This window comes from Ranitomeya variabilis, chromosome 4, assembly GCF_051348905.1.
Source record: "Ranitomeya variabilis isolate aRanVar5 chromosome 4, aRanVar5.hap1, whole genome shotgun sequence".
Classification (NCBI taxonomy): Eukaryota; Metazoa; Chordata; class Amphibia; order Anura; family Dendrobatidae; genus Ranitomeya; species Ranitomeya variabilis.
Genome location: NC_135235.1, coordinates 586,726,487 through 586,746,434, shown reverse-complemented (window position 1 = coordinate 586,746,434; position 19,948 = coordinate 586,726,487).

Below are 19,948 nucleotides of genomic sequence, written 5' to 3'. Positions count from 1 at the left end.
AGTACGTTGTGGAAAAAATCTTGGACTCTCGTGTTTCCAGACGGAAACTCCAGTATCTGGTCAAATGGAAGGGATACGGTCAGGAGGATAATTCTTGGGTGACTGCCTCTGATGTTCATGCCTCCGATCTGGTCCGTGCCTTTCATAGGGCTCATCCTGATCGCCCTGGTGGTTCTGGTGAGGGTTCGGTGCCCCCTCCTTGAGGGGGGGGTACTGTTGTGAAATTGGATTTTGGGCTCCCCCGGTGGCCACTGGTGGAATTGAACTTGTGTGCATCATCCCCTCTGTTCACCTGTTCCCATCAGGATGTGGGAGTCGCTATTTAACCTTGCTCCTCTGTCACTTCCATGCCGGTCAACATTGTAATCAGAAGCCTTTCTGTGCATGTTCCTGCTTCTAGACAACTCCCAGCTAAGTCGGACTTTTGTCCTTGTTTGTTTTTTGCATTTTGTTCCAGTTCACAGCTGCAGTTTCGTTTCTGTGTCTGGAAAGCTCTTGTGATCTGAAATTGCCACTCTGATGTTATGAGTTAATACTAGAGTCTTAAAGTAATTTCAGGATGGTATTTTGATAGGGTTTTCAGCTGACCATGAAAGTGCCCTTTCTGTCTTCCTGCTATCTAGTAAGCGGACCTCAATTTTGCTAAACCTATTTTCATACTACGTTTGTCATTTTCATCTAAGATCACCGCCAATATATGTGGGGGCCTCTGTCTGCCTTTCGGGGAAATTTCTCTAGAGGTGAGCCAGGACTGTATTTTCCTCTGCCAGGATTAGTTAGTCCTCCGGCTGGCGCTGAACGTCTAGGGATAAAACGTAGGCACGCTACCCGGCTACTGTTAGTTGTGCGGCAGGTTTAGTTCATGGTCAGTTTAAGTTTCCATCCTTCCAAGAGCTAGTTCATATGTATGCTGGGCTATGTTCTCTTGCCATTGAGAACCATAACATCAACCCTCGTCAGTTAAGAGTCTTCAGAAGTTCTTGGGTTTTGCTAACTTCTACCGTCGTTTTATCGCAAATTTCTCTAGCGTTGTTAAACCGCTGACGGATATGACCAAGAAAGGCTCTGATGTAGCTAACTGGGCTCCTGCTGCCGTGGAGGCTTTCCAGGAGTTGAAACGCCGGTTTACTTCGGCGCCTGTTTTGTGCCAGCCTGACGTCTCACTTCCCTTTCAGGTTGAGGTGGATGCTTCGGAGATTGGGGCAGGGGCCGTTTTGTCGCAGAGAGGCCCTGGTTGCTCTACTATGAGACCTTGTGCCTTTTTCTCTAGGAAGTTTTCGCCGGCAGAGCGAAATTATGATGTGGGCAATCGGGAGTTATTGGCCATGAAGTGGGCATTTGAGGAGTGGCGTCATTGGCTCGAGGGTGCTAAGCATCGGGTGGTGGTCTTGACTGATCACAAAAATTTGATGTATCTCGAGTCTGCTAAACGCCTGAATCCTAGACAGGCCCGCTGGTCATTGTTTTTCTCCCGTTTTGACTTTGTGGTCTCGTATTTACCAGGTTCTAAGAATGTGAAGGCCGATGCTCTGTCTAGGAGCTTTGTGCCTGATGCTCCTGGAGTCGCTGAACCTGAGGGTATTCTTAAGGAAGGAGTTATCTTGTCAGCGATTTCTCCAGATCTGCGACGTGTGTTGCAGAGATTTCAGGCTGGTAGGCCTGACTCTTGTCCACCTGACAGATTGTTTGTGCCTGCTAAATGGACCAGCAGAGTCATTTCCGAGGTTCATTCCTCAGTGTTGGCAGGGCACCCGGGAATTTTTGGCACCAGAGATCTGGTGGCCAGGTCCTTTTGGTGGCCTTCCTTGTCAAGGGATGTGCGGTCATTTGTGCAGTCCTGCGGTACTTGTGCTCGAGCTAAGCCTTGCTGTTCTCGTGCCAGCGGGTTGCTCTTGCCCTTGCCTGTCCCGAAGAGACCTTGGACACACATCTCTATGGATTTCATTTCGGATCTCCCGGTGTCTAAAGGCATGTCTGTCATCTGGGTGATATGTGATCGTTTCTCCAAGATGGTCCATCTGGTTCCTTTGCCTAAGCTGCCTTCCTCTGCTGATCTGGTTCCTGTGTTCTTCCAGAACGTGGTTCGTTTGCACGGCATTCCTGAGAATATTGTGTCGGACAGAGGATCCCAGTTTGTTTCCAGGTTCTGGCGATCCTTTTGTGGTAGGATGGGCATTGATTTGTCGTTTTCGTCCGCTTTTCATCCACAGACTAACGGACAAACGGAACGAACTAATCAGACTCTGGAGGCGTATTTGAGGTGTTTTGTCTCTTCTGATCAGGATGATTGGGTGACCTTCTTGCCGTTGGCTGAATTTGCCCTTAATAATCGGGCTAGTTCTGGCACCTTGGTTTCGCCATTTTTCTGCAACTCCGGTTTCCATCCTCGTTTTTCCTCGGGACATGTGGAGCCTTCTGACTGTCCTGGAGTGGATTCTGTGGTGGATAGGTTGCAGCGGATCTGGAATCATGTGGTGGACAACTTGAAGTTGTCACAGGAGAAGGCTCAGCATTTTGCCAATCGCCGCCGCGGTGTGGGTCCCCGACTTCCTGTTGGGGATTTGGTATGGCTGTCTTCTCGATTTGTTCCTATGAAGGTCTCCTCTCCCAAATTTAAGCCTCGATTCATTGGTCCTTACAAGATATTGGAGATCCTTAATCCTGTATCCTTTCGCCTGGATCTTCCGGTGTCGTTTGCCATTCACAACGTATTTCATAGGTCCTTGTTGCGGCGGTACGTTGTGCCTGTGGTTCCTTCTGCTGAGCCTCCTGCTCCGGTGTTGGTTGAGGGCGAGTTGGAGTACGTGGTGGAGAAGATCTTAGATTCTCGTCTCTCCAGGCGGAGGCTTCAGTACCTGGTCAAGTGGAAGGGCTATGGTCAGGAGGATAATTCCTGGGTGGTCGCCTCTGATGTGCATGCGGCCGATTTAGTTCGCGCCTTTCACGCCGCTCATCCTGATCGCCCTGGTGGTCTTGGTGAGGGTTCGGTGACCCCTCACTAAGGGGGGGGTACTGTTGTGAATTTACCTTTTGGCTCCCTCTAGTGGCTACTAGTGTTTTTACTCTGGGTATGTCTATCATCCCTTGTATGCTCACCTGGGTCGTTAGGTCAGGGGTGTTGCTATATTAGCTCCCTGGACCTTCAGTTCTATGCCTGGCAATGTTGATATCAGAGCTAATCTGTAGTGCTCTTGTCTACTGATCCTGGTTCCTGCTTGATTAAGCTAAGTCTGCTTTCTTGCTTTTTTGCTATTGATTTTGTTTGCATTTTTGTCCAGCTTGTACATAATCTGTATCCTGTCCTTGCTGGAAGCTCTAGGGAGGCTGGAGTTCTCCCCCCGGGCCGTTAGACGGTTCGGGGGTTCTTGAATCTCCAGTGTGGATTTTTGTTAGGGTTTTCGTTGACCATATAAGTTATCTTACTACATTCTGCTATTAGTGAGTGGGCCTCTCTTTGCTAAACCTAGTTCATCTCTGTGTTTGTCATTTCCTCTTACCTCACCGTTATTATTTGTGGGGGGCTTGTATCCAACTTTTGGGGTCTATTCTCTGGAGGCAAGAGAGGTCTTTGTTTTCCTCTTCTAGGGGTAGTTAGTCCTCCGGCTGGCGCGAGACATCTAGCGACCAACGTAGGCATGTTCCCCGGCTACTTCTAGTGTTGGCGTTAGGAGTAGATATATGGTCAACCCAGTTACCACTGCCCTATGAGCTGGATTTTTGTACTTCGCAGACTTGCTGATATCTCTGAGACCCTCGCCATTGGGGTCATAACAGTCATCCTTTGCGATGTCAAAAAATGCCCAGGCTATGCAAGGCTTAGAGCCCGTGCGACCTGAAGAGCCACCACGACTTCTGGTCTGAGGCACAATTGGGGTTGAGGATGCAGTTGTTGATGTGCTTCCAGTACTCCGTCTCTGTCCAGGAAGGCGCACCGTTACCTCGTCGTCAGACTCATCACTAGCATCCTCCTCCACCTCCTCTGCTGACCTCATGGACTGGCGGACTGGGGGTTGACAGTAAGTGGGGTCTACAACCTCGTCATCATCATCCTGTGTGTTCTCACACACGTCGTTCTCAGAGCCAACCTCTTCCTGCCCCGACCGAAAAGTCAAGTTTTCGTTCCAATCAGGTATCTCAGTTTCATCATCATCTTCCTCATTGTCTCCACCAACAGGAGTTACAGTTTGGGAACGAGGGTCTACATTATGCTCAGAACCTTCTTCATCTGGGCCTGGATCCGACTCACAAAGATTCTGGGCATCAGTGCAGATCATTTCCTCCTCTGGATTCACAGAAGCTCTGGAGCAGACCTCTGATTCCCAGGCTACAGTATGCGTAAACAGCTCTACAGACTCAACCATGTGTGTTACCCCATGCTCCGACGGGCAGCTGGAGACTTGGGAGCTGTGAGGAAGCAAGTGCGATTGGGGTGACAACTCTGAGGACTGGAGTAGTTGTGATGTTGAAGTTGACATGGAGGAGAGCCCACTTGAACGAGCACTTGATATCCGTTCAAGCACCTGCTGTTTTTGTGCCTCATCTGGAATATTTGGCGATGCTTGTAGCGATGGTCGTAAGAAAGGGATCATATCAGATTGTCCACGAAAAGAAGTAGACATCTTACTTTGGCTGGAAGATGGTCTTTCTTCTGCAGATGTTACTGTTGCTTTACCACCTACCTCACGGACACAACCTTTTTTTTCCTTTCCAACACGCCTATTCCCCATTCCACCAGCAGCAGTCCTTTTGCCACTCATTTTAGTGCTTAACTAATTGGCAACTCTGTATCTGTAGTTTGTTGGCACAACAACCGATGGATGAAAACCAAGCAGAACTGAGTGGACAAACTGTGGTACTAGGCCCAAAACTATTAACTAGATTAGATGCAGTGAAAATAGAGATACACAAGCGGTGTAGTTAGTTTCACAAGCGGGCTACTCTGCTGATGTGCAGACACTGCTCCTAGGCCCAAAACTATTAACTGGATTAGATGCAGTGAAAATAGAGATACACAGGCGATGTAGTTAGTTTCACAGGCGGGCTACTCTGCTGACGTGCAGACACTGCTCCTAGGCCCAAAACTATTAACTGGATTAGATGCAGTGAAAATAGAGATACACAGGCGGTGTAGTTAGTTTCACAGGCGGGCTACTCTGCTGACGTGCAGACACTGCTCCTAAGCCCAAAACTGTTAACTGGATTAGATGCAGTGAAAATAGAGATACACAGGCGGTGTAGTTAGTTTCACAGGCGGGCTACTCTGCTGACGTGCAGACACTGCTCCTAGGCCCAAAACTGTTAACTGGATTAGATGCAGTGAAAATAGAGATACACAGGCGGTGTAGTTAGTTTCACAGGCGGGCTACTCTGCTGACGTGCAGACACTGCTCCTAGGCCCAAAACTGTTAACTGGATTAGATGCAGTGAAAATAGAGATACACAGGCGGTGTAGTTAGTTTCACAGGTGGGCTACTCTGCTGACGTGCAGACACTGCTCCTAGGACCAAAACTGTTAACTGGATTAGATGCAGTGAAAATAGAGATACATAGGCGGTGTAGTTAGGTTCACAGGCGGGCTACTCTGCTGACGTGCAGACACTGCTCCTAAGCCCAAAACTGTTAACTGGATTAGATGCAGTGAAAATAGAGATACACAGGCGGTGTAGTTAGTTTCACAGGCGGGCTACCCTGCTGACATGCAGACACTGCTACTAAGCCCAAAACCCCAAAACGATTTACTGGGTTAGATGCAGTAAAAATTGAGATACACAGGCGGTGTAGCTAGCTTCACAGGCGGGCTACTCAGATGACTATCAGACAATGCTACTAGCCCAAAATGATTGGCTGAGCTAGATTACACCAAATGCTGTGACTAAAGCCCCCGTCACACTAAGCGAGGTTGCTAGCGAGATCGCTGCTGAGTCACAAGTTTTGTGACGCAACAGCGACCTCAGTAGCGATCTCGCTATGTTTGACACGTAGCAGCGACCAGGCCCCTGCTGTGAGATCGCTGGTCGTGTCGGAATGGCCTGGACCTTTTTTTGATCGTTGAGGTCCCGCTGACATCGCTGAATCGGTGTGTGTAACACGGATTCAGCGATGTCTTCACTGGTAACCAGGGTAAACATCGGGTTACTAAGCGCAGGGCCGTGCTTAGTAACCCGATGTTTACCCTGGTTACCATCGTAAATGTAAAAAAAAAAAAAAACACTACATACTCACATTCCGGTGTCCGTCAGGTCCCTTGCCGTCTGCTTCCCGCACTGACTGACTGCCGGCCGTAAAGTGAAAGCACAGCACAGCGGTGACGTCACCGCTCTGCCTTTTAGGGCCGGCGCTCAGTCAGTGCAGGAAGCGGACGCCGGGGGACGCGAAGGTTAGTATGTAGTGTTTGTTTTTTTACATTTTACACTGGTAACCAGGGTAAACATCGGGTTACTAAGCGCGGCCCTGCGCTTAGCAACCCGATGTTTATCCTGGTTACCCGGGGACCTCGGCATCGTTGGTCGCTGGAGAGCTGTCTGTGTGACAGCTCCCCAGCGACCACACAGCGACTAAACAGCGACGCTGCAGCGATCGGCATCGTTGTCTGTATCGCTGCAGCGTCGCTAAGTGTGACGGGGCCTTAACACTTGCTCAGCACTGGCACAGACCTGCCTGGCAAACTGTGCTATGAACTGCTGTAACCTACCCTGGAAAGGGCTGATATTACAACTAGTCCCGACTCCTCCCGACTCCCTAAACCTATCTCTCTGACAATTCGCTCCAAAAAAACACTCTTAGTCTGTATAGCGCCCACAGCAGCAGTGGTGCCGTCTAACAGTAAGCTGCAGCAGTGAGGAAATGGTGGCGACGGGGCAAATGGCTGGTTCTTATAGGGCAAGGACATGTGACATACACAGCCAATGACACATGCCCCTGCTTTTGTGCATCACATGCATATTGCTGTGTGTGTGAGCACTGCTGATAGGCTGAGAGACTGCACCGCCCCTCTGTAAATGCGGGAAAGAAAAAAAAAATGGAGATCGGCATTATTTCAGCACAGATCTAACCCCCCCCCCATTATACACTGACACAGTCCATGAACAATGATAAACAGTTTTAATGTGCAAATCAGGCTAGGCTTTTGGTGAATGAACAGTTATCGAACAGAAACTCAAACAGCTGAATTTTAAGCAAATTGTTCGGGTTCGTCGAATGACTCGAACACTGCCCAAAACAGCTCGAATTTGAAATTGGCGAACAGTTCGACTCGAACACCGCTCATCTCTAGTCAGAACGCAATACATAAAGTGCACAGCACATATTGATTTCTAACTGTATTTCAAAATGAGACATTTAGCAAACAATTGATCAATTCTTTGAGCCACCCCGCCACGCCAAGGCATTCTCATAATGGGGCAGTCCTACTCTACGATTTTTATATTCGCTGTGCCATTACGGCCTCCTAAATGTATTAAAAGCAAGACCACATTAAATGCAAACTGTACCTGAAGCGTTTCTGAATCACTCCCATGGCGCCAGAAAGGGCAAGCGCAGATAAAGGTCGCAATTTTCTCTGCCAGAATGGGAAAGCCAGTGACTGAGGGCAGATATTAATAGCCTAGAGAAGGACCATGGTTATTGCCCCCCCCCCCCCCCGGCTAAAAACATCTGCCCCCAGCCACCCCAGAAAAGTGCTATTCTGGCACTTAGCCTCTCTCTTCCCACTGCCCTGTAGTGGTGGCATATGGGGTAATAAGGGGTTAATGTCACCTTGCTATTGTAAGGTGACATTAAGCCTGGTTAATAATGGAGAGGTGTCAATAAGACACCTATCCATTATTAATCCAATAGTAGGAAAGGGTTGAAAATGCACACACACATTAAGAATAAAGTCTTTTAATGAAAGAAAGAAACACACAGGTTTTACCATCTTTATTATACGCTCAATCCAAAGCGAAGCCCTTTACCAAGGTGGCTGGGGGCAGATGTTTTTAGTCGGGGGGGGGCAATAACTGTAGTCCCTCTCTAGGCTATTAATATCTGCCCTCAGTCACTGGCTTTCCCACTCTGGCGGGGAAAATTGAGTGGGAGCCCACGCTAGTTTTTTCCATGAATTAACCCTTTAATTTCACACATAGAAGCTCCCAAATTTTACACACAAACACTTTTAACATTATTAGTGAAGGATATATAAAAATCTAATGGATATGAAATGGTTTACTGTATGTAAGCCATGTCTCATATCCTGTCGGGTTTGGTAAGGATTTAGCAAAAGCTGGCAATTGAATTACCGGCTTTTCTGCTATCTAGCGCTGTATGAAATATAAATATATAGATATATATGTGTGTCTCACTGACAGCTATATATATATATATATTCCTATACTATGTGTAGACATTAATTTTATCTGTTCTATTCTAACCTGTCAGTGTGATCTTACTGTACACCGCACTGAATTACCGGCTTTTCTAAAGGACACTGGTGCGTATTTCTCGCAAGTCACACTGATACTCCGTGTGGTGCGAGTTTTTCTCGCCCCCATAGACTTTCATTGGCGTTTCTCTGACGATATACGGTGAAAATTTCAGCATGCTGCGATTTCCCTCACACGTATAATACGGCCGAGAAAACAATGGATGATAGGATCTGCCTCATATATTAACATTGGTCCGAGTGCTATGCGATTTTTTTATCGCATAGCACTCGTCCGTATTACGGTCTAGTGTGACTCCGGCCAAATAAATACTCCCAAAAGAAAAACTCTTTTAGCTGTTTTTTACAAAATATTCTGTGTTTCAGGTTTTTTTAATGCAGTCACATGTTACATGCAAGTGTATTGTGAAATATTAATACTCAACCAACAATGCCTTTTTGTTTTCAGTGACTTTTTGTTTTCTGCAAAGAAGTGACATGCTCTAGGTCCAAAAAACGTAGCAAAGCACAAAATACCGATCAATCAAAAAATCAATGTGTGTGCATGAGATTTCTGAAATCTAATAGGCTTTGCTAGTATTGTAAAAAGCAGCTGAAAATTAGCATAAAAAAATGCAGCAAAACTGCCCTGTGTGAACTTACCCTAATAGGTTACTTGCATTTTTTCAAAAATACCTAATGTAAAAAATCACTGTGGGAACGTAGTAAAAGTAACCTGCGCTAAGAATGATGTTTTGTTTTTCTTTATAAAGCAAGGATGCATGTTACAAATGTAACAAATATAAAAATGTCACTAAAAATGCTTGTAATAAGGCAATGAAAAAAAAAAAGCAAAATAAAGAAAATGGAGGAAAAACTAAAACGCTATACTATAGACAAGTGTGTGTATGAATAAACCCCAATAAATTGGTAAATGGTGGGGGAGTGACAAGATCACGCCGCCTCCCTGTAACATTCCCCAGATTCAAAGTTAATATTTGGCACATGGAAAAGGACAATGATTACAAGAAGAGACACCAGTGGGCAGCAGGGGGCACACCTCTGTCTGTGGCCTGTGAAACTGAAGGTACTGTCTGTATTGTGGGTGTATAGTTATACAGGTGCTTCTCACTAAATTAGAATATCATCAAAATGTTAATTTATTTCAGTTCTTCAATACAAAAAGTGAAACGCATATATTATATAGAGTCATTACAGAGTGATCTATTTCAAGTGTTTATTTCTGTTAATGTTGATGATTCTGGCTTACAGCCAATGAAAACCCAAAAGTCATTATCTCAGTAAATTAGAATACTGTATAACACCAAATAATTGGCTCCAGTCAAACAGACCACTATTTTGACTAATGTATGTGCACAACGTATATGAGTGATCTAAATGTTAACCTTTATTTCATAATATTAAAATATACTGAGACTACCGCAGAATGAATCCAAAAAATGGGTTAAAAAGCTAAAAAAAACGCACAGACACAATCCATCATTAACTTGTACACAGCCACCTGGGTAATCATGCCTTGCTTCCCTCAGCTTGTGTCAAACCTTGCAACCCCCTATAATGTGTGTACAGAGCAAAGAAAACACCTCTCCTTGTTTGCTGGAGAGAGGTATTAAACATATTAATATGTCAGATCAGAACGCCCTCACCAGTCTCCAGGGTGTCCAGTGCCAAGCCTGTCTGGTTCTAGGTTACTCTTTGCCAGTTTTGGGACTGTTTTGGCAAAATCAGGACTGTTGTCAAGAATGTGAACTTCAAAACCAGACACTGCTCTCATCGTCCTCAGGCAGATGTGGATTTTGCAGCACAGGGAACCTCAAATTTGATGCAACATTGAGTAAATGCAAAGCATCAAGGCCTGGGTGTGATTGGCACCCGCATGCACCCTATAATTTTGCTATGGCAAAAATAGATATTATTTCCTACAGCTCTGAGCCTCAGTTATCAGTACTGTAATATTCGCTGTTTCTGCTCTCCTTTGATTGGTTGCCAGATGCCAATGTGAAACAAGAGCCAAGCACCCGGGATTATAGCTGCGCCATATATACCAAATAAAGGAGATTGGTCCCGGAGGAGCTTACAATCTAGTCTGGCAGCTAAAAGCCCGTGCTACGAGGAAGCGTCTCCTCACCCTCAGCTGACCTGATTTTCTGCATCGTGCTGTCTGAGTTCCCTGAAAGTCCTCACTCCTCCTCCTGCGCAGCAGATCTTTCATCCCAGACTCATCTCTTTTCTATTCCCACTTGATTATGTTGTGCAGGGCAATGAAGAAATCTCATTATATAAATAAGCTGTGTGGCCTTGTGATGTTGGCACACGGGGGACGAGCAGCACCAGCCACTTGGGTTTGGCTGATAATAGAGACTGAGCCTTGGGTCCGAGTCAGTGTCATAGATACAGTATAATAGTATAAGTATATGTATATGCAGTGATGTGAAATATTATTTGCCCCTTTTCTGATTTCCTATTCTTTTGCACGTTTGTCACACTTACATGTTTCAGATCACCAAACAAATTTAAATATTAGACAAAGATAAAAAAAGGAAGCGCAAAATGCAGTTTTTAAATGAAGGTCTTTATTATTAAGGGAAAAGAAATCCAAACCTACAGGGCCCTGTCTGAAAAGTGATTTCCCCCTAAACCTAATAACTGGATGGGCCACCCTTAGTAGCAACAACTGCAATCAAGCGTTTGTGTTAACTGACAATGAGTCTTTTACCATGCTCTGGAGGAATTTTGGCCACTCATCTTTGCAGAATTGTTGTAATTCAGCCACATGGAGGGTTTCTGAGCATGAACGGCCTTTGTAAGGTCATGCCACAGCATCTCGATCAGATTGAGGCCAGGACTTTGACTAGGCCACTCCAAAGTCTTAATTTTGTTTTTCTTAAGCCATTCTGAGGTGGACTTGCTGGTGTGTTTTGGATCATTGTCCTGCTGCATAACCCAAGTGCGCTTCAGCTTGAGGTCACGAACAGTTGGCTGGACATTCTTCTTCATGATGTTTTGGTAGACAGCAGAATTCATGGCTCCATTTACCACAGCAAGTCTTCCAGGTCCTGAAGCAACAAAACAGCTCCAGATCATCACACTACCCCCATATTTTACTGTTAGTATGATGTTCCTTTTCTGAAATGTTGTGTTACTTCTGCACCAAATGTAATGAGACATATACCTTCCAAAAAGAACAACTTTTGTCTTGTCAGTCCACAGAGTATTCTCCCAAAAGTCTTGAGTATTGTCAAGATGTTTTCTGGCAAAACTGAGACAAGCCTTTATGTTCTTATTGCTCAGCAGTGATTTTTGTCTTAGAACTCTGCCATGCAAGCCATTGTTGCCCGGTCTCTTTCTTATGGTGGAGTCATGAACACTGACCTTAACTGAGGCAAATGAGGCCTGCAGTTCTTTGGATGTTGTTGTGATGTCTTTTGTCACCTCTTGTATGAGTCGTTGTTGCGCTCTTGGGGTAATTTTGGTTGGCAGTCCACTCCTAGGAGGGTTCACCACCGTTCCATGTTTTTATCCACTTGTGGATAATGGCTTTCACTGTGGTTTGCTGGAGTCCCAAAGGTTTAGAAATGGCTTTATAAAATTTTCAAGACTGGCAGATCTCAATTACTTCATTTCTCATTTGTTGCAGAATTTCTTTGGATTACGGCATGATGTCTAGCTTTTCAGGGTCTTTTGGTCTACGTCACTTTCTCAGGCAGTTCCCATTTAAGTGATTTCTTGATTTAAAAAATTCAAGCAAAAGTTTTGATTTATTCAGTGTGAAGTATGAGCCACATACAGAAATCCACAGCTCACAGCCTCGGCTGCTAGCAGTGAAGTTATTAATGGTTGTCCGAGGAACGTTCTGCCATGCTGAATGCACTTGGCGAAATCATCAAGATTCTCTTCTGGCAGCTCCCTGTACAATCACTGACCAATGATGTCCCAGATTTGCTCGATGAGGGAAAAATCTGGAGACGCTGCAGGCCATGGTAGCAGATTTAGGCCATGAAGGCTGCTCACAGTAGCACGAGCAATATGTGGCTTGGTGTTGTCATGTTAAAAAACAGCTCCTGGGACACTTTGGAGAAATGGCCGCAACACTGGTTTCACAATCCAATGACTGTAACGCTCAGCTGTAATTGTACCTGATATATAGACTATAGAGGGGTCTGGCCACCGTACATTATGTTACCCCACACCATTATCCCAGGAGTAGGACCAGTGTGATGTTCCTTCGTCAAGGCCTCTTCGTGGCGTTGCCCACATGGACTCCAGACCAATCTCTGGCTATCATTTAATCCAAGAAAAAATCGGGACGCATTGCTGAATAGACCTCCATTACACCATTACACTCTCCATCTGGAAACCACATGGGCAATGCCATGATGAGGCCTTTATAATGGTACTATTCTACTTCTACACCCAGGATTATCTTGTGGGGTGGTATAATGTACAGTAGCCGGACTCCCCTAGTCTTTATACCAGGTGCACTTGATTTGGTCGTGGAACGATGTACTGCTATGTATAGCACAGGCGATAAACTATATTGTAAAATCAATGATGCCATTCAACAGTAAAACTCATCCCTCAAAAAACAATCCCTCATATGGCTATTTTATAAATAACAAAGTTATGGCTCTTGGAAAAAGGGGAGGAGTAAACGGAAAAAAAAAATGGCCATGGTTGGACATGGTGGCCAAAAGTTTTCAGACTGACACAAATTTTGGTTTCCGCAAAGTTTTCCGCCTCAGTGTTTTTAGCTCTTTTAGTGAGTCGCCTACCAGGGCAGGGTACTTGGTACCGGGTCCGGTCGGCTATTAAAGGGGATGTCTCGGTGGCTGCGACCCAGTCCGTGGCCCTGGGACTCACTGTAAAAGGGAACGATCTTTAAAAGGGGAATTGGGAATAAGTCTGTCGTGACGCCACCTGTGGTTTTCGGTCAATAGGGGGACCAACGCTGCTATAAAGGGGTCCTCTGGGGGATGTTGTTGCAGCAATGATGTTGACACTTCCCACAGGTGAAGCGGGGTCCCCAGGGGTCCTAGAGTGTATGGTGATGATGGTGTTTGCCGGTCAATGAGCAAAGGACACAAGTTGTAAAGGCTTTACCTGGTTTACTGTAGTTGGCAGGCCACAGTCCAGGGTACCGGCAACAGGTACATTAGGAGTCCAGGCAGCCCGAAAACAAGTGGAATCCCCTTGCAAGTCAGGTTGGGAGCCTTCCACTGTTCGCTTGCTATAGTCCCTTGCTGTCTGTAATGTCCTAACAAGGTCCTGGTCCTTTCCCCTGTCCTGGGACAGGTACCTGTATGGTAGGCAGCTTGAGCCGTTCCTTCTGGGGTCTCTGCACGGTGACTCCAGGCTCTAGGGTGCTGCTGTTCCACAGGCTTAATTTGGGCAGTATACTTGTAGTTCTGTGCCCTCCGGTTCTGCTAGGTGTCCTACAGTTCCACTCTAGCCTTGGGCTCCCGGTACCCGGTTTCTGCGCTTTGGCTCCTCAGAGGCCCACTTGTAGCCTACTTGAGCCTTGAAATCTCTCCTCTGCTCCTTTCCTGTCTGCTCTCCAGACTGTCTGATCCAGACTAAACTAGCTCCTCCTCCAAACCAGGATCTTTATCCAGGGAAGCTGCCCTAAAACAGGGGTATGAGCTCCCCCTCCTGGTCTGCATTCAGAAGGTGTTGTGTGTGAGGTTTACCTGCCAAAGAGATCCCTCTTGTTTCCATGCATAGCACCACCCTCCCCGAGAGGAAGGCAACACTACTGTGGTACCCGAACTCCTGGGGTGCCACATTAGCACCATTAAAAGAATTTCATAAGTTTTCAAACTTTTATTGACAAAATCATCAAGTTTATGGAAATACTTAATATTTACAGTGTTGTCCCTTATTTCTCAGGACTTCTGCCCTTCCCCCTGGCAGCTGGATATTGGCATCTGGGCCAAATCCTGACTGATGGCCGCCGATTCTAATCAGTGCTTGGAGTTTATCTCAATTTCTGTGTTTTTGTAAATATTGAGTCTTTCCATAAACTTTATGTATTTGTCAAGAAAAAAGCTTGAAAAAGAAAATTTGTCTCCACCTCAAAACTTTTGGCTATAACTGTACGTGTTTAAATGTGGGTGTAGGTAGAGAATGTGTGAATGAGTGTAAATATGGATATGCGTGTATATATAAATGTAAGCGTATGTGGGTATATATGAGTGAGCACATGAATGTATAAACATGTGTAGGATTGGATGTATATTTGTGTGAATTAATGAATGCTAAAGTAAGAATATATACTGTATAAATATATATGAATGTGCACATCTGAATGTATATATATATATATATATATATATATATATATATATATATATATATATATATATGTCTTGATATGTACTTTTGCCCTGTCCTGTATTTGAATAATATGCCATTTGATGTATGTAACTGTTCTCTGGTTTCTATTAGCTGTAATATATGTATTTTCTTGTGCTGGGAGTTCACCTGTAACAATGTCTCCTTCCTCCAATACTTGCAGCCCTAAGCTATAATGTAATTAAGCTTTGTCAACTAGTGAAGGAATAGCCATTGTTCCTCACAGCAGGTGGCTAGTCAAATGTACATACTAGCTAGACTAAGCGGAGCCCACTAGTCTAGAATCTTCTGATGGACCCAACCATTGAATAGAAGGTGTGACCCCCTACCCCCTTCATGGGCGGATCCCAGGAGCTCAGACAATCCATTCTTATTTTGAGATCAGATGTGAGTTGATCTTTGAAGGAGAAGGAGTGGGGATTCTTAAGGCCCCGTCTCACATAGCGATTTACCAACGATCACGACCAGCGATACGACCTGGCCGTGATCGTTGGTAAGTCGCTGTGTGGTCGCTGGGGAGCTGTCACACAGACAGCTCTCTCCAGCGACTAACGATCAGGGGAACGACTTCGGCATCGTTGAAACTGTCTTCAACGATGCCGAAGTCCCCCTGCAGCACCCGGGTAACCAGGGTAAACATCGGGTTACTAAGCGCAGGGCCGCGCTTAGTAACCCGATGTTTACCCTGGTTACCAAAAAAACAAACAGTACATACTCGCCTTTTGGTGTCCGTCAGGTCCCTTGCCGTCTGCTTCCTGCTCTGACTGAGCCGCCGTACAGTGAGAGCAGAGCGCAGCGGTGACGTCACTGCTGTGCTCTCACTTCTCACTGTACGGCCGGATCTCAGTCAGAGCAGGACGCAGACGGCAAGGGACCTGACGGACATCAGAATGTGAGTATGTACTGTTTTTTTTTTTTTACATTTACGCTGGTAACCAGGGTAAACATCGGGTTACTAAGCGCGGCCCTGCGCTTAGTAACCCAATGTTTACCCTGGTTACCAGTGAAGACATCGCTGGATCGGTGTCACACACACCGATTCAGCGATGTCAGCGGGACCTCAACGACCAAAAAAAGGTCCAGGCCATTCCGACACGACCAGCGATCTCACAGCAGGGGCCTGATCGCTGGTACGTGTCACACATAGCGAGATCGCTACTGAGGTCGCTGTTGCGTCACAAAACTAGTGACTCAGCAGCGATCTCGCTAGCGATCTCGCTATGTGAGACGGGGCCTTTAGCTGAGGCAAGACCCCACGCCCATCTGGGACTGCGGAAGCGAATAGGGCGAGACTTGAACTGAGGACATATCTCGTCGTTCGTGAGATTGTTTTGGGATCCCTTGGACTCGTGTGGACTATTGCTTTGTTAGCTGGCACAAGGATTATCGGGAGGTGCCCCCGAACCTGTTCCGTTGGACTAATTGTGGACTCTGTAGATCTACCTGCATGTGTTGTTCCAGCGTTCTTGATAATAAATCTGTGGAATCATCCCTTGGCCTGTTGTCCCTTCTTGCTCTGCCGTACACCCCGTCACAATATATATATATTCAAAAAGTGTGCACATATGAGTATGTGTGCTTAGTACCAGTCAAAAATGTGAACACGCGTGTTCATGTAATGGTTTTCCTCATTCTTACTCAAATGTACATACTGTAGATTTATAGTGAAGGCAGCAAAACCACAAGAGAACACATATTGAAACAAGGAGTAAGGAAATAGGTGTGGAACAAACCAGAAAATGTGTTAAACCTCCGCTTCCTCAAAGCACCCCCTATTTATTCTGATGACACCTCTACACCCCTTTGGCATTCTCTCAAGCAGTTTCATCGGGTCGTCACATGGAATGGCTTCCAACAGTCTTGAAAGTGTTACCAGAGCTGAGCACTTGTTGGCTGCTTTGTCTTCACTCTGTTTCCAGCATATCCCAAACTATCGTAATTGAGTTGGAGTCTGGTAACTGTGGAGGCCATTTCCTATGATGAAGCGTCCATCGTTCTTCTTCTTATTTACATACTTCTTACATAGCGTGGAGATGCCCTCTTTGGCGTATTGTTCTAAATAATGGTACCACTAGGTACAAACCAGAAGGTATGTCACGTCGTTGCAGAACTCTGTGGTAGGCATGCTGAGTAGTGTTGAGCATTCCGATACCGCAAGTATCGGGTATCGGCCGATACTTGCGGGTATCGGAATTCCGATACCGAGATCCGATACTTTCGTGGTATCGGGAATCGGAAGTTTCCAGTGTATGGTTCCCAGGGTCTGAAGGAGAGGAAACTCTCCTTCAGGCCCTGGGATCCATATAAATGTGTAAAATAAAGAATTAAAATAAAAAATATTGATATACTCACCTGTCCGGAGGCCCCTGGACTTTACCGCCGTAACCGGGAGCCTTCTTTGCTTAAAATGCGCGCGTTTAATGGTTTCCGTGACGTCACAGCTTCTGATTGGTCGCGTGCCGCCCATGTGACCGCGACGCGACCAATCACAACAAGCCGTGACGTAATTTTCAGGTCCTGATGCCTAATTCTAGGAATTCAGGATTTGAAAATTACGTCACGGCTTGTGATTGGTCACGTCGCGGTCACATGGGCGGCACGCGACCAATCAGAAGCCGTGATGTAATTTTAAAATGCGCGCGTTTACTGCCTCCCGTGACGTCACGGCTTGTGATTGGTCGCGTCGCCCATGTGACCGCGACGTGACCAATCACAAGCCGTGACATAATTTTCAGGTCCTGATGCCTAATTCTAGGCATTCAGGACCTGAAAATTACGTCACGGCTTATTGTGATTGGTCGCGTCGCGGTCACATGGGCGGCACGCGACCAATCAGAAGCCGTGACGTCACGGAAACCATTAAACGCGCGCATTTTAAGCAAAGAAGGCTCCCGGTTACGGCGGTAAAGTCCAGGCTGCGTCGGAGAGGTGAGTATATCAATATTTTTTATTTTAATTCTTTATTTTACACATTAATATGGTTCCCAGGGCCTGAAGGAGAGTTTTGCTCTCCTTCAGACCCTGGGAACCATCAGGGATACCGTCCGATACTTGAGTCCCATTGACTTGTATTGGTATCGGGTATCGGTATCGGATTAGATCCGATACTTTGCCGGTATCGGCCGATACTTTCCGATACCGATACTTTCAAGTATCGGACGGTATCGCTCAACACTAATGCTGAGTAAGTTGGACTTGAATTTGGAATAAATCGCCAGCAAAGCAGCAGCTCCTCCTTCCATGCATCACTGTGGGCATGCACACGTAGAAATCACCAGCTCACCTTTTCTGCATCTCAAAAACACATGGTGGTCAGGACTAAGAATCTCAAATTTTGACTCATCGGACCACAGTACAAATTTCTACTGATCTAATGTCCAGTGCTTGAGTTGCTTGGCCCAAACAGGTTTTTCTTGTTTACAGCCTTTGTTAATGGCTTTTTTCAGCAATTGGACTATAAAGACCTGCTTCTTGCAGTCTCCTCTGGGCAGTTGATGAACATATCCTCTGCATTCTTGGTCTTCCTTTCCTGGGGAGATCTTTGTGAGAGCCTTTTTCATCACAGCGATTGATGAGTTTTCATGACTGCAGTTGAGGATAACTTCATGGTACAAGCAATTTTCTAGATTGACTGACTTTCATGTCTTAAAGTAATAACGGATTGCCATTTTTCTCTTTACTTAGTTGATTGATTCTTCCCATATTCTGGCTTATTACAATGGAATAGGGCTCAGCACTGTATGTAGCTGTGTACCAACACTGCCTCTGCAAAACCCACAAATCATATACAAAACCCATCGCAATCATATACGAATGTGTACCTGTAAGTACATGCATATAATAATAATAATAATTTTTATTTATATAGCGCCAACATATTCCGCAGCGCTTTACATTATAGAGGGGACTTGTACAGACAATAGACATTACAGCATAACAGAAATCACAGTTCAAAACAGATACCAGGAGGAATGAGGGCCCTGCTCGCAAGCTTACAAACTATGAGGAAAAGGGGAGACACGAGAGGTGGATGGTAACAATTGCTTTAGTTATTTGGACCAGCCATAGTGTAAGGCTCGGGTGTTCATGTAAAGCTGCATGAACCAGTTAACAGCCTAAGTATGTAGCAGTACAGACACAGAGGGCTATTAACTGCATAAAGTGTATGAAAACATGATGAGAGGAACCTGATTATGTTTTGTTTTTGTTTTTTTTTAAATGGGCCACACAGGGATAGTTAGGTTAATGCATTGAGGCGGTAGGCCAATCTGAACAAATGAGTTTTTAGGGCACGCTTAAAACTGTGGGGATTGGGGATTAATCGTATTAACCTGGGTAATGCATTCCAAAGAATCGGCGCAGCACGTGTAAAGTCTTGGAGACGGGAGTGGGAGGTTCTGATTATTGAGGATGCTAACCTGAGGTCAATAGCGGAGCGGAGGGCACGGGTAGGGTGGTAGACTGAGACCAGAGAGGAGATGTAGGGTGGTGCTGAGCCATGGAGTGCTTTGTGGATGAGGGTAGTAGTTTTGTACTGGATTCTGGAGTGGATGGGTAGCCAGTGTAATGACTGGCACAAGGTAGAGGCATCGGTGTAACGGTTGGTAAGGAATATGATCCTGGCAGCAGCATTCAGGACAGATTGGAGCGGGGAGAGTTTGGTAAGAGGGAGGCCGATTAGTAGAGAGTTACAATAGTCCAGATGAGAATGAATAAGTGAGACAGTAAGAGTTTTTGCAGAGTCGAAAGTAAGAAAAGGGCGAATTCTAGAAATGTTTTTGAGATGCAGATAAGAAGAGCGAGCCAGTGATCGGATGTGGGGGTGAATGAAAGCTCAGAATCAAGGATGACCCCAAGGCATTATATCTATTTTATGATCTTTTTCTATACTTTAGTGGTATGTGGCTGCTTCACGCACACGGCCAAGCTGAGTTAAAGCCCTGGGTATTAAAGTGTGAAAATGGTGGATTGATAGATACTTCATGCACGTTACTACTATCACTCTCCCAATCGCTGACAACAAGCAGAGATCTTGAAAACGGTGAGAAATTGATATGTAGAGTATATTAGAAAATAAGGTTTATTTAAAGCATAAATGTGTACAGTATATTCATATATTAAATTTTTTATTCATTTGTTTTATAGTGTATCACAATATGTGTTTGGAAATAAAACTTT